The sequence below is a fragment of the Rhinolophus ferrumequinum genome, chromosome 15, assembly GCF_004115265.2.
Source record: "Rhinolophus ferrumequinum isolate MPI-CBG mRhiFer1 chromosome 15, mRhiFer1_v1.p, whole genome shotgun sequence".
Lineage (NCBI taxonomy): Eukaryota > Metazoa > Chordata > Mammalia > Chiroptera > Rhinolophidae > Rhinolophus > Rhinolophus ferrumequinum.
The window spans coordinates 306,303-316,605 of NC_046298.1; the positions used below are offsets into that span (position 1 = coordinate 306,303).

The 10,303-nt window shown below is 50.7% G+C and overlaps 1 protein-coding gene and 1 long non-coding RNA gene across 3 annotated transcripts in view; one reads left to right on the plus strand and one right to left on the minus strand.

Moving 5' to 3' along the window:
- Positions 1-1,470, minus strand: part of DPY19L3 (dpy-19 like C-mannosyltransferase 3) — a 40,394-nt gene extending 38,924 nt beyond the window's left edge. Inside the window, exon 1 of one of the 2 annotated variants that reach the window (XM_033127242.1) lies at positions 1,318-1,470. The gene's annotated coding sequence lies outside the window, so the exon portion shown is untranslated. Of the gene's footprint in view, positions 1-937; positions 1,047-1,317 lie in introns of those variants that run through there. The other variant, XM_033127241.1, reaches the window with a different exon arrangement.
- Positions 1,471-1,787: 317 nt separating this feature from the next.
- Positions 1,788-10,299, plus strand: LOC117034397 (uncharacterized). The gene is made up of 3 exons (XR_004425084.1): positions 1,788-2,143; positions 3,406-3,575; positions 5,782-10,299. It is a non-coding gene; the product is annotated as an uncharacterized LOC117034397 (long non-coding RNA).
- The last annotated feature ends 4 nt before the right edge of the window (positions 10,300-10,303 follow it).

The window sequence follows — 10,303 nt, forward strand, 5'->3', positions numbered from 1 at the left end:
CAGCGCGTGTCGCTGCCGAGCAGCCCTGCCCAGCGCAACCCCGCCCACGAAGCCTTTCCTTGGGACGGGCAGCCCCTGCTGACCTCCCTTCCTGAGCCATCCGTCACCCACCGTGCCATTTGTAATTATGTGGTTTTGCATTATTTTCTACAGGTCCAAGCCACGGGGAAGGTCTTCAGTAGTAAATGTGCTGCTAGCCTGATTGTGAAGCACTGAAATACGGCTTTGTGTCAGGTATGTGGACTTGAACGCCAGCGCGGTTTAAACCATACCCCCTGGAAGCTCTGGGGACGCCTGAGGTGACGGCAGCTGGCGCGCCGGAGCAGCAGTGGAAACGGAGCAGGAGCCGTGGGAGGCGGGGCGGCGGCAGAGAGCGAGCCACGGGCCCCCCCCACACACCGGCCTCCCCAGTTACTTATTAAATGTGACCGGTGCCGGCCACGGTGGTTTGGGCAGCTTAATTCCTAAAGGTAAACAACCTGCTCTGTGTAAAAGAACCAAGCAGCCAACATTATGTCATTCATTCATTCACTCAAAAAACGTGAGCCGCCAAACAGGCGGAGGCGCGAGCACTGAGAACCGAGTCTCCCAGCAGCCGAGTCACCTCGCGCGGGCGGCGCCCCCCAGCGGCCACCCAGGCACCAAGGGAGCGGGGACACACACTTAACGCCTACGGTGGCGGCACTGCGACAACCGCGCGAACCACGAAACAAGCTTCCAGTCAAATTAAACGACCTGCACGTTCATGTGTGCGAAGGGGCCGGGCAGCGGGCGCGGGACTCGGCCCGCAGCCCACCTTCCGCCCCAGGCCGGCGCCGAGCTCAGGACTTGGTCCGGCCGGCTCCGTACACGCGTGGCCGCGGCGGCCGAACTCCAGCAGGCCCGCCCTCAGCCAGCGGCTCGCCAGCCGCCCGCGCCCGCCCCCTCCGCCCCAGACCTGCGCCTCGGTCGTCTTCGCGCCGGTCCGGGAAATGCGGCCTGGGGGCGTCAGCGGCCCGGAAAGGGGCGCGTCGGGGAGGCCGGGCCGCTGCGGCCGCGCCCATAGGTTCGGGGAGCCGTCCGTCAGCGCAGACCCCGCCCCCTCTCGATTCCCCGCCCTGTCTCGTGCTGCCCCGGCCGGAAGGAAGCGGCGCACTTCCGCTCACTACCCCTGCAGGGGCGGGAGGGCGGCTCGGGGCGGAGCGAGGGTGCCTGCTCCTTCGGCCGCGCCCCCGGGCCCTCTTGTCCCCGCGCTGTCGGAGCACACGGACGTCCCCCGCGGCTCCGCCCGGGCCCCAGCACCCGGGTTTGCGCGCGTGCGTGCTGGAGGTCACTGACCGCCGTTGGCAGAGCCCGCGGCCGCCTTCGCTGCTCCAGACCCCTTAGTGTTGGGCCGTTTCCTTCTTCGTCGGTCTCCGCCGTCCCCGTCCCCACGCTGAGGGCGTGAGTCTGTGCGGTCCCAGCTGAGCCGGCGTGGCGCTCGGGTCCTCGCCCTGAGAACGCTGCGCATCCGTGCCGCCCAGCACGGAAGTCCTTCCCCCAGGACGCCCCTCCCGGTCACCTCGTGGATGTCCTCTGTGTGGCTGTCGCCGTTAACAGGCACGCGTTCTGTGCGAAAGCACGGAGGTGTCTGCTGGGCGGCGTTAATAAATATGAGCTGGGCCTTCAGATGGCGCTGTCACGCTTCAGCCTGGCCGTTCGCGTCGTCTTGCGTGTTCCAGATTTGAGAGCGGGGACCGTATTTTTACAGCCTTCCTGTTTCACGTGGAGGTGCCTTACGTAAGACACCTTCCGTGCTGCCCAGGTCCACACGCGAACGGATTCCTCCGTACGCCCACATCCCCTCCTTGTGCAGGGGTCTTCTTAGATTGTCTCACTGGGCGTCGGGGGCGGGGAATGTGCGTCCCTTCAGTAAACAGGACTCCCTGCCAGCTGCCTGTGCTGTTTATTAGGAGGCGGCTTTACTAAGCAAGGCACAGCTCTGAGACTCAGACGTAGGCACCGTGAGGCTCCGGCACGAGCAACTCAGCGAAGAGGAGTCCTTGGCGGGGACCCAGCAGCCCTGGGGGTGACACGTGAGCCCTGGTCACGGACCGGACGGCAGTGGGGCGCAGGGATGCTTGTTTGCATGATGTTGTGAAGCCCAGGTGGCCTCCAGCAGTAGGTAAGCCGTGCTTTCCTATGGTCAGCGGTCAGTGGACCAGCCGCCCAGGTGTTCCCCGTTCCCCGGGGCCTCCGTGTAGAATAGACGCAGGTCTCACGCTTCCCCGACACCCACTGAGCCAGAACGTGCGTTTTCCCAGGATCCTCGGGGTGTGTGTATGTACGTCACCCCTGGGGGAGCCACTGACGCTGTGCACGCCCTTCCGAGCAGGGCGTCTTGCCTTGGGGCCACGAGCAGAGCGCCTCCTCTCCCCTGGCGTTTCCTGTCTGATGTGCGATGCCCAGTGTTAGGTGCGTGGCTTGGTAGTTACAGTCCTTCTTTCACACGAAGACGACGGAAATAGTTGTGCGAGTTGGAATCCTGTCTTCTACAACGGCAGACGCGGCCGTGTTCCTCCTGTCCGCCTGACCTTGGCAGTCTCTTGCAAGTTCCTCTTCCTCTTAGAAATCAATGGTTCTCTGGCTCATGGCTCCAATTTTCACTGATACTCTGATGACTCATAGTTTTTCCTATGTCCAGGCCTATCCCCAGACCTCCAGGTTCCCTATGTCCACTGCCTATTGGACATTTCCATGTGTGCAAGCACCTTGAAAGCAATTTGTTGAAAATTGAACTGTTTCAAATCCCCCAGCCCTGGGAGCCAAACTTGAGTCTTTCCTACTGTGTGATCCACGTATGTCCAGTCAAAGATTGAGTCCTGTTGGGTTTATTCCTAAATATCTCAGAATGTGCCCAACTTTCTCCCGTCTCTGTTGTCACCAACCTGATCCAAGTTACCATTTCTTGTCTGGTCCTTTCAATAGCCTCCTGACTGATTACCTCACTGCATTCCTGTCCGCATCCTGCTCCACTCAACCCACCTTCCATGTAGTAGCCAGATATCTAAATACACTCTCGTGGCTTACGAGCTTTATATGAAAACCAAGCTCCTTCAGAGCGCTCGCCAAGTGCTGCCAGGAGCCAGGCTCCATTACCGCTCCAACCTCATCTCTGCTTCCTGTTCATAAATGTCCTTCAGAGGTTTTAGAAGTGGTCTCCCTGCGCTGTTTACCTGATGTAACTACTATTCAGCCCTTGAATTTCAGCTTAAATGATCCCTGCTGCCCGGTTTACACCCTCATATACCCCCCTTTCCCTGATTTAGAGCAACATGTTCTATGTGATTGATAGAACATGTGGAAGTGAGATTGTGGGACTTACGGGGCGAGGTCCTAAAAGTCGTCCCAGCTTCAGCCTTGGCCGCTCTTGAATTGCTCACTCAGGGGGATGCCAGTCACCGTGTTCCAGAGGACACTAACTGCCTGTGGGGGAGGCTATATGGGCAGCAGCCAGAGACACCTCGCCACCGGAGTGACCCACCTGGGAGGATGCTTTGCCAGCTCCAGGGCAGCTGTCAGTGAGGGCAGCCTCAAGAAATCTTGAGCCTGAAATGGTGAGGATAATTGTTTGAAGCCACTAAGTTTGGGTCCAATGTTATTGTACAATGATAGGTAGTCAGTACAGTGATAAGAACCCAATACAGTGTGGGTGTATCATCATTTGTTTAACTGGTCTCCTCTAATGCGACATTTAGCCCGTTTCTAGTTTTATCCTGTTAGAAGCAATGTAGAGAATATCCTGATATTTGTGGATTCTTTAGAATATATTTCTAGAAATAGAATTGCTAGAACTCATACTTGAAGATGATAAACACTGGCAAACTACATTCCAAAAAGGTTAAAAATCTATGACTTTACACTTCTTCCACTGTGCATTACAGGGCTGATTTCTCCACATTCTTGCCAACAGTGGGTATTTTTAGTCTTTGCCAATCTTAGATGACAAATGATGTACGATTTTAAACATATCAGTGGGTGCAGACAGACATCAGGGGTGTATTGGCTGTTCATGTGTCTTTTGCTGTGCTTTCTTAGTGCTCTTTGGCCAGCTTGACGTGATCTGAAGAACTTATGCAGACTGTGGATAGCACTTTGGTCACATAGCTTGCAGACACTTCTTCCTCATCTTTCGCTTGGCAGTTTCCCATCTTCATGTTGTTAGATCTGTCCTCTTCCCTCTATAGCTTCAGGGTTTCCCCACCAGGCATAGGAAAACCTTTCCCATCCCAACACTGTAAACATTTTTAAATACTTTCTTCTAGTTTAAAAAAATGTTGCATCTTTTTAAAATGGGCGGAGGTGGAGATCCGACGTGACCTGTTTGTAACTGCATCATCAGTCGTCCCACCATCATTCTTACCTTAGTGATTTGGATCACCTGTATCACATACGGATTCCTGTGTGTATATGACCTGTTTGCAAACTGTTATGTTTCAATGATATTACAAAGAACGAGTATGCAACAGTCCCACTGTTCACATCACTGTTTCTTTATTGAATGCTCTGATATGTGGGAGCAGTTGCCCCCTCCGACAACTCCCTGTGGTCAGCGATGGCTCATCACCACACTCACAGGACACACAGCAGCAAAGACAGAAGGGGGACCCTTAATGTCAAGGGCGCCCCAGAAATTTCACGTCACTTCCCCTCCATCCCATTAGCATAACGTGGCCGGGCTGCCTCACCTCGCTGTGAGGGACACTGGGAAATGGTCTAGCTGTGCATGCCAGCAAACGTTCTGCTGCTGGGAGAGAACAATGACTTGGGGAACAACTGGCCGTGGCCACCACAAGTCACGTGACAGCAGTTTCTTTGGAGGGTCAGGGTTGAATGTGTATTGTTTCACCTGCATTAGTTGGTTTCTCAGACGATCAGACTCTGAAAGCACAAGTCATGGGCAACTTGTGTGCAGCCAGTGTGTGGGAGTGGCCACGAGTGACAGCAGCACTCGTGGGGTCACAACGGTTATTATTAGCAAAGGGTCCGCATCCAGCCCGAGAGGCGATCAGCGGCTAAGTGCCGATTCCCTGTTGTAAGATTCCCCCTACTTGATGGGAAAAATACATTTCTTTTTTAAAATCTGGGAACTTTACTGGATAGGTTTTACCAGATAGGTTTTAACTTGACTGGATAGGTTTTATGGGGGGGCCTTTGGAAACTCAGTAAATGTTTAAGTGTGAGTAAACCAGCTGAAAGGTGCTTTGGAAATGCAAATTTCCCTGGAGGTAAGGTCTGGTGTCTTCTTCAATTTCAAAAGCAAATCCACAGGATTGTCACGCGGAAATGAAAGACAGTTTGGGGAATCTAATCAATAATGTTGTAAAGATTTTGTAGGGTGTCAGATGGGCACCTGTCTTATTAGGGACACCACTTCATGGACTGTGTAGACGCTTGACCACTGCTTTGTACACATGGAGTTGAATAATATCGAATGTCAACTATAATTAAATTACACACACACAGTCACGGGATGTGGAGTACAGCATAGGGAATAGAGTCAGTGGAATTATAAGCTATATTCAATGTCAGAGGAGTAGTAGATTGGAGGAGTTATCCCTTTGTGAGGGGTGTACATGTCTAACTATTACATTGTATTGTACACCTGAATTTTAAAAAAAAAAGCAAACCCAGAGGGTATCAACTGTGAGGTATGGGTGCAGGCAGCCGGGACATTCTGGGGTGCATGTACAGTGTGTTTTGTTCGGGTGCTTGCTTTTGTCCTTTGAGCTCACTCCCAACCACACAGTTCTGGGTTTATAGACTTACAGGTGACCTACAGCCACGGAGCTCCCTTGTTCCACGGACCCTCGTGAAGAAGTGGCCCGAGGACAACGGGAAACTTGAGTGCCAACTTGTTACCCACACTGCTTCTGCCATCCTCCTGCCTGCTCAGAAGTACACCTGGTGGACTGAGGGCGGCCACCCCAGCCCATAAGACACCACCCGCACGTGGAGGCTGGCACAGGGTCTGGCCTGCAGCGGTCCTGCAGATGCAGCTGTCCTGGTGAGATGGCCAGAGCGCTGGCGTGTGACGCCGCACACTGTGCAACATGCAGGCCCTTCCTCCCTAAGGACCCCGCCTTTCCCTCACCACCCAGAGCCCAGCGCTCGCTCCCATGGGGCTGGCGGCTGTGTCCACAAGCCCAGTGCGGTCCTCTGTCCTTGGCCCGTCCGGCCAGTGCTGCCAGCTCATCACTGTTACAGTCCTGAATTGCAGCTTACAGGTGTGAGGGATTGGTTATGTACACTTGCATGATGGTAACAGGTAACGTTTTGACACTTCCTCCTGGACTGGTAGCTGTCCAGATGCGATGGAGATGCTATGCAGTATGTAGGTCCTGATCCCAGGTTGCCTTCTTTTATATGTTTGTTTTGAGTCTCCTTCCTCAAAACACAAACCAGCATGGTTCTTAGGTTCCTTACTAAGGTTGTGATAAGAAGCGTTGACGCCATGCTTTCTAAGGGCAGTTTAATCCCCCTCCTCTCGGTTCATGCCCAAGTGTGACAGCAGCCACGGTCTGAGCCCCTGGATGGCTGGCCCTTTACAGACACGGCTGGGAATCTTCACATAACCTTTCAGCGTTTGAGTGTGACCACCTGATTTTGTGATGAAGCAGCCGAGGCTCAAAAAAGGCCGAAAGCCGCACTCAAGATCAGCTGGCTTGGAACCAAGCTGTGTCCAGAGCTGGTCAGAGCTCGACAATCTCATTTAATCCACAGGGCTCTGTGGGGTCCGTATTAGGTTCAGAAAACAGACAACTGGACTCCTAAGAGGTTAAAGCAGGTGAAGCCGACGGTGCCCCAGCCCAGCCGTGGGACAGGTGACAGCTCTCCCGTGAGGAAGTCACTTTGTTTCCTTATTACACAGTATGTTTTAAACACTGGGCACACTGTGAGAGCCTGATTTCAGCCTGAGTCACCTGGGGGTGACGCTCCACATGGCCCGATACCATCTTCACAGGAGGTGCTGCCTGGCCAGCTGTGCCCAGGCTTTGTGTGACGGCCTTGAAACCATCGCTCCCACTCCTTCATTATTCAGCCATGACTATTTCTGCAGAATGTTAGCTGTAGAAGCCCAGAAATAAGCACGGCTTATGATTTGAAGCACGTCCGGCTGTACATTCTCTCAGAAGCCTGAAATAGTATTTTCTAACACCTTTTGTGGTTGCAAATACTGAATTTAAATAGGACTGCAGATACAAACAAAGAGTAAGACGTGGATTGATGTGCCTATTTCAGGACATGCAGCCACACTTCCTGAAATATAGACGCTGAAATTAGTGAAATGACAAATGGAAAAAAGGATAATGTGCAGATGTGCACTGGATGGTCCCAAGCCTCGTGGAAGACCCGAGCGGTGAATAACCTGTTCGTTTGGCTGAGGGTCTCTCCCAGTCACAACTTTCCATGTGTACACGTTTAAGATGACATACTTTACTAACAGTTTAAAAAACCATTATTACTGATGCCAGTGGCAATGACATGGACAGTTGTATTATTATTTTTCCCTTAATAAAGGATAAAGCTGAGAAATCAGAGAGATGGAATAGTTGGCTCTGAGCTCACGGTCAAGGACTCGTTATTCTCAGTTTGTGTGAACAAATCTCTGTCTTCACATGTCCTTTCTTCTGGCCCTTGGACCTCAGCGTGACCATGAAGTACCTGTCTGACATTCAGTTCTGCAAACTGGGATGTAACGGCCTTACTGCTGTCTGGATTAAGTGACACACTGGTATGAATGTGGTGAGCTGTGGAGTCAGAAGACAGCACTGCTGGTGGCTTTCTTCTGTAATGGTGAAAATTTATATGGGGTGCCTAGAATGAAACTTCATTCAAAGAAAGATCTACTACAGTCTACTTTTGTAAGCAAACAAATTAAACAGTGAGTACCCAGACTGAACAAAAATCAGCAAGGAAATCATCCAATGTGTCGCTGTCGCCAGGCTTCGTGGTTAGATAGTGCTCCTTAGGACGCCTCCAGCACTGCGAGGCCAACACACAGCAGGGGAGTCACAGGTCAGGCATCTCAGCCATGTGGGTTCTGACATACAAACCCTATCGAGCTCCCCTATTGAGCTGCTTACTATCAAATATGTAGGCGATAAGCAGGGCCTCATGGGCCATGTGACCCGCCACTTCTCAGTGCTGCTGTTGTACCGCAGAAATCGCCACAGACCACACGTGTTGAACGGGCATCGCTGTATGCCAACAGAATGATGTCTACAAACGCAGAGGGCAGGTAGACTTGAAGGGCTGTCACATAGCCCCTTTCATGCCAGCGCTGTCCATGACACACAGCGTGAGCCACAGACGGAACTTAACATCTTATGGTAGCTACACTAAAACAATGGAAACAAGTGAAGTTAATTTTAATGTTTTATTTAACCCAAAATATCTAAAATATCATTTCAGCATGTAATCAATATAAAAAACTATTAGCGAGACTTTACATTTTTGTACTAAGTCTTCGAAACTTAGCTGTGCGCTTCCAGCATCCACGTTTTATTTCTGCACCCAACAGCCACATGTGCCTCTGGCCACATCCTGGGTCTTCCTTCTACGCTGGGGTTTCTACAACCGACCTCAAGTTCAGTGTCGTGTTGGGGTTTGGTTCTTGAAAGATAGGGGACATATTGTGTTGCCCCTTGAGAAACAGGACACGGGGTTACAGTTTGGAAGGAACATGTGGCCTCGGATGCTTTGAGCTGAGGTGGCCCAGGGTGCCAGGGTACAAGCGGACAAACAGACCGAGGCTACAGTTAGACGATATTAGCTTCACCTGCCAACCAACAAATCTAATGTGAGAAACACCTGCTATAGACCACAAAATGCCCAAGGCGTGACCACATTATGTCACCTTTGGCGTTGCTGTCATTGACAGAGCTAGTTATTAGCACGACTATACCAGAATTTAAAGCGTGTAACATAAGGATGTGATTTGGAAGATAAAATGAACTGTGTAGCAAGGAAAAAAGCCGCAAAATCAGATTGAATTTTTAAAACCATCGAAACAATCTAATGCATTTTCGGTTATGTTTGTGTAACAATTTGATGCTTGTCAGCAGTTGTTGAACAAGTTACTGAAGGATCGCAAACCTTAGTCTAACCCTTGGGAAGTTCTTCATTAACTAAACCTAACTTTCTAAGTGATCAACTCAACATTTCCAAGATAAGAATGGATATACCCTCTTGTTAATAACTCAGAGGCAAGTGTTTTTAACAAAAAATTTATTACCAAAATACAATCTTAGAGTCAATACATGACAGACTCCTATAAAGCACAATAAGTTACTGTAACGTTGCACAGTGTTTCCAAAGGTACTTCAGGCAGGGCTGCAGACCCAGCTTGGCCGACCAGGCACACTGCCCCGTGGACACAGCCCTGCAGCGCCCACCTTAGGCACGCTGCTCGACCACACGGCTTTACAAAATGCAAACCAGCCTGGTGGAACAGGATACAGCGGCAGAATAACGGTAGTCTTTACCTGTCAGTGTTCCAGAAACTTCTAGACTTTGGCTACAGAAGCAATGCCATAGTGTTACACAATACTTATTTCTTAAAAAAATACATGTATCATGTCCATGAATGTCAAACTCAGAATTCTATTAAATAGATTTCATAGAATATTAGAGCACCTTGCTGTACAATAAAAAAGATTAAATAAGTGTGTATGAAAACTAAAAATACAGTTAAGTCTCAATAGAGAACCTGCTTGTCTTTGTCAGCCTAGTACATCGCGGGAAGATACAATGTAAACATAGGTGCCTGCCACCTGCTTTGTGTTGAAAGACAGAGAATATGAGGAAGCCACCAATCGCTGCCTCGTGTAGGACAGATGCAGAACAAAGGCTTTGGAAGTGTCACTACACCACACGGGCTGGACACAGAGCTCAATCTACAGAGCAATGGGAGAGAGTTCTGGGACAGTTAGGGCACTGGAGACACAGACCACCGTGGATCACCAGAGAGGAAATGACAAAGCCCTGAAAGGAATCATTTATAATGATCAGAAGCATTGCCTTCCCCCCAACTTTGCCTTACCCAGTGAGTTTCTTTAAAAAACTATTTTCACTATCAAATCGTAGAGTTGTAAGTGTTCAGAGTGGAAAACAAATTCTATGGGCCATAGTGTATGGCAAAAGATCGAGGGCCCGTAAATGAAATGTTACTCCTATATAAAGGGAGTCCCTGCTGACTACTTCAATACCTGTCTCTTCTCCGACTGAAATTGTGGATTTAGTCATTTTCACTTTTAAAAGCACTCAGTTGTTCTCGGTAACC